Source organism: Chamaea fasciata, unplaced genomic scaffold (assembly GCF_029207755.1).
Source record: "Chamaea fasciata isolate MVZ Bird 193981 ecotype frontalis unplaced genomic scaffold, bChaFas1.0.hap1 SCAF_842, whole genome shotgun sequence".
NCBI classification, from domain to species: domain Eukaryota; kingdom Metazoa; phylum Chordata; class Aves; order Passeriformes; family Sylviidae; genus Chamaea; species Chamaea fasciata.
This window is the reverse complement of record NW_027094927.1, coordinates 648-5,127: the sequence shown is the minus strand read 5'-3', so window position 1 is coordinate 5,127 and position 4,480 is coordinate 648. Positions and strand designations below refer to the sequence as shown.

At 53.8% G+C, this 4,480-nt stretch overlaps 1 long non-coding RNA gene across 1 annotated transcript; it reads right to left on the bottom strand.

Annotated features, from left to right (window-relative positions):
• Positions 1-646: 646 nt before the first annotated feature.
• LOC136305959 (uncharacterized) lies at positions 647-3,909 on the bottom strand. Its single transcript, XR_010725469.1, has 3 exons — positions 3,684-3,909; positions 3,460-3,588; positions 647-1,423 (listed from the first exon to the last, which is right to left on the bottom strand). It is a non-coding gene; the product is annotated as an uncharacterized lncRNA (long non-coding RNA).
• Positions 3,910-4,480: the final 571 nt, after the last annotated feature.

Sequence of the window (4,480 nt, the reverse complement as noted above, 5' to 3'; positions counted from 1 at the left end):
CCATGTTTATTGGCAACGATGACATAGTGGAAGATGCTAAAGATTGAAAACTTTGGCTTTTTCCCCCTGAATCCCTAGACATTGTCTGCAGCTGTGGCCTGTATATGTCTTAAAAGAGTTTCCGGGCTTAAAAAGGTTTTTACATTCTGCAGTAGTTATCTATAACTCAATTTAAAAAGAATCATGCTATATCAATGTGGTGTTAATTACTCTGAGTTGGTTAATTAAAGCAAATCACTGATAAGGGGTTTGAGCAACCCTGGGATGGCCCTTGGAGCTGGCAGCTCTTATTTAATTTCTCTTTATTCCTTTAATGTCTTTCAATTACTTCTTAAGCAATTACTGCAATTAGGATATACAATAAGGACAACAGTATTTCTGCCCTGCTGGATTGGGAAATTCAAGCCCAGTTCCTTGGAGAGATTGAGGGGATGGGGAGCTGAGCCTCAGGCGTGGTTTTGACAGTGGGAATTTGGTGAGGAAGAAAAGAGAAATTCCTCGAGAAAGTGGTTAATGCCAGTTCTGCTGGTTTTGGCTGCTCCTACCCCAAAAAAAACCCATCCTGTTTAAACGGGACTTGGAGAAGCAGCAGGATGTGCCGAGGGACCTGTGCTGGGACCCCCAAACCCTGGTCAGGGATGCTGGGAAACGCCAGCTTCACAGGAACACTACAGAGGGGCTGTGCTGGGACCTCTCAAATTGCAGTCAGAGATACTGGGTACTGCTGTACCTTTGGGACACTACTGAGAGGCTCCACTGCCTGAGCCAGAGAGTTCTCCCATTATTTTCTGTCATGCTTAGAATCTGGCACGTCATTATAGCCCCACAAGCTGAAAATCCCATCTGATCAGTTGGAGTCACAGACGATCACACAGAAGCCAGTCTGGGAGAGGAAGTGAGCTGTTGCATAAATTTATTTTTCCCAATGCGTCTTGAATTTATACCACAATCTCTCATCTCTCCTCAGACCCCATATCCTTGAGTTTTGAGTTTTCTCATAAAGAATTTTCTCCCTACGCTGGACAACAATTCCTAGGCACCGCGGGGAGCGGTGGGGTTTGGGGGGTCCTGGTACCAGCACGGGTGTTGCCTGCACCCTGGCCCGTTCCAGACAGCACAAAGAAATCGCCACCGCCGTCCTCTCGTGCCCAGAGCTCCGGCAGGACCCCAGCGCAGCACCGGCTGCAGGCGGAGCAGGAGAGGCTCGTGCCGTCCGCAGTGATCCTGATCCCTGGCTCTGAGACCCACAGCCCGCCCACAGCGGGAGAGGCGGCACCGCTCGGAAGGTCGTACAGCCGCCGAGAACACTAGGTGAGGCCAACAGATGCTTTCTCGCTTCCCAGGCTAAGAGAAGCACTTTCCGTGCTGGAAAGAGCTTCTCTGCAGCAAATGCTGCTTGTTTACTTTAGGACAGAAGGTGCTCCTAGAACAAAAGAACAAAAGACTAGAACAAAACTCCTATACGTTCATTGACTTTCCAGAGCCCTGTTGATTTGCCCAAGCAATCCCCTGCTTAATGGAAACATGCATCTCCCTACTGCCCTTGTATCAAGGGTCGGCAGGGGAGAAGATCCCACTTCAGGCTCCCACAACCCATCTCCAGGTTTCTCTCTAAGCCCTCCCGGTGTAGCAATGTGTCTGAATAACTTGGGCCATTTCCTGTATCAGCCAAACTGTTTGTAGTGAAGATGACACCTGCAGTCTTCTTTTCCAGAGTTCGCAGGAATTCATCAAGGCTACAGGAACAACAACAGCTCTAAAAATAAGAGCCTAGGAAAGCCTCTCCAAGAAATGCAAAACTCAGATAGGAGACACATAGCACGGTGATGGACACTTAACCAATTAAGTGCCCTGAAAGATGTGTGCGTGCGTTCCTGCCTTCCTGCCTGCCCGCCTGATGGAGAAATAACTTAGCCGACCGAGAGAGACACCTGTACCCATGAAGAGTAGTGCTAGAAACTGGAACTGTAGCTTTATGTACACAAGAAAGTAGCTGCTGTTAGAAGCATGTTGTTTCCTTAATTTCAGCAGCCCATTTTCCCCCTGTATCCCTGTGGCTACCTGCTCCACCTGCAGAACAGAACCAGCACCCAGCCAGCAGCTCCTCAGTCCTGGCAGGTCAGCGGCACTTCCAGGAGCACACCAGGCTGGCAGGAAACTGCCCAAAGGGCACTCAGCCCTAGACCCTTCAAACCCTCCAAAGTAGCTTGGCCAGGGGGCAGGGTCAGCACCAAAGACACAGACACCAACCTCAGGAGCTCAGGGTCTTTGGCGACAGCTCAGAGCAGCCAAGAACCTCCCAAGGAGAAGCTCAGCAATGCTCCCCAGCACTGCTACCCAAGGTGACCTACAGGGACTGAGATCCAGCACCAGGGACCCTGAGCCTTACCCCCAGCAGCTGGGAATCCCCTGTCACAACCCAGCCCTGGAGAGCCCCCCCAGAACTGGCAATTCCCGCGGGTGCGTCCGCCCGCAGGCCAAGAGGCTCTGGCTGTGCCGGGACAGGGCCCAGGTCGGGCAAATGCTGCAATAAACAGGCGCACACAACTCCCACGGTGGGAACAGCTGGGCTCAGCCTCCTCCGGCGTCGCACCAAAGCCGGGCCAGGGCTTCAGGAGCAATGCAGGAGCTGCCTTTGGCCCCGCTCCTCCCAACAAGGCCACAGGACTCATCTCAGGGCCCTGTCCGGCCTCTGAACACAGAAAGGTCAAGCCATGTTTCACTAATGAGCACGGACCTAGCCCAGAACACTAATGATCCTGGCTACCGCACTGCCGACAGGATACAAACACAACATCTGGGTTGAAGGCTCACCCAGAGGTCAGCTTTGCCTCAAGACTCTGCTTCAGGCCTCAGGCCTTCAGGAAGTCCCAAGCTGCTTGAACCTCTGCGCAAAGCCTGCTCCCATCTCCTGTGGAACCTCACAGATCAGGCAGCACTTCCTCGGCCCACTCCTGAGGCTATTTAGCCTGCCAGCAAAGAGCAGGGACTGACCTGGGAATGACAGAAGGCAGGGAGGGGAAAGGACCCTTTTGCTTCCATCCAGAAAGCCAAAGGCCGTCAAAAAACCCTCTGGTGAACACCTGAGCAGCACCAGGAGATGAAAGGCCTGGCACTCCTGACTCCCAGAGCTCCCAGGCCTGCCTTGCCCCTCACCTTCAGCCCCCATCTTGGACAGCAAGGCAATCCCAGGGACAGAAATCCAGGCTCCTGCTGCTCCTGGACGGAGGCACCCAACAGCTCTGTGCTGACTGAACATGGCAGCAAAATCAGGATGCTGCTCTTCCTTGGGCAAAACTCCAGCCACTAAAAAGCTGGAATGCAGGACAACCCTGCCTCTCCACCGGGGCACTTGGATCCAGCCCTACTGACACATGGACATTTGAGACAGGAATCCATAACCCTCCGTGAAATCACAGCACAGCCTCCAGGTGTTTTCCTGTTCGTGTCCTCACTTACCTGGCATAGGCTTCTTCCAAGGCTTTGCAGACACTTTGCCTCTAGCCAAAAAGATTAACATCGCCTTCTTTCCTGCTTTCAAGAAGTCACAGCAAGTCATCCTGGTCCCATGTTCCACATCAGATTCTCCTGTAAAAAGAAAGATATTTTTTCTGTTCAGATCCTTTCTCAAGCTATCAAGAAAACCAGGATCCCACATGCACTCCCAGAAATTCTCTCAACACCATTTGCTGCTTCTGTCTCTGCCAGGGCACCAACAAGTCCTGGGACACTTCTTGTTCCCTGCTGGCCAGTGACCATGAGCGATAAAAGAAGGCACCAGTATTGCTGCTAATTTTACAGCCACAGGCTTTGAACTTTCCACAAGTTAAAAGCAGAAGCAGACACTCCTCATCGGGCTCGAGTTCTCGGTTCCTGGCCCAGGAGACGCGCGGCCGCAGCTGCTCGAGCTTCTCTACCACTGCAGAGCACACCGAACACGGCAGGCGCGCGGCAGGTCACGAACAAGCGACTTCTCCAATCCCGGCCCCGGAGAGGCGTGGCCGCCGCTCCTCGAGCTCCTCCGCCTCTGCACAGCGCTGCACGCACGGCAGGAGCACCGGAAGTGACAAAAGAGCGAGGTCACGCTTCCCGGCCCGGGAGACGCGTGTCTGCCGCTCCTCGAGGATCTCAGCCGCCGCAAAGCACGCCGAGCAGGTAAGCGCACTGCAGATAATGAATAGGTGAAATCTTGCTTCCCAGCCCCGAAAATGCACTTTCGGTGCTGGAGGAGCTTCTCTGCTTCTGGAGAGCAGGGAAACCGCGCCCAGCCGCTGTTCGCAGCCAGCCTGCGGCGTGCCGCCGTAGAAAGCACTAGGCGCTGCCAAAAGCCGCTTTCTCGCTTCCCAGGCTAGGAGAAGCACCTTCCGTGCTGCAAACAGCTTCTCTGCTTGTGGAGAGCTCGGAAACCACGCCTAGCCGCTGTTCGCAGCCAGCCTGCGGCGTGCCGCCGTAGAAAGCACTAGGCGCTGCCAAAAGCCGC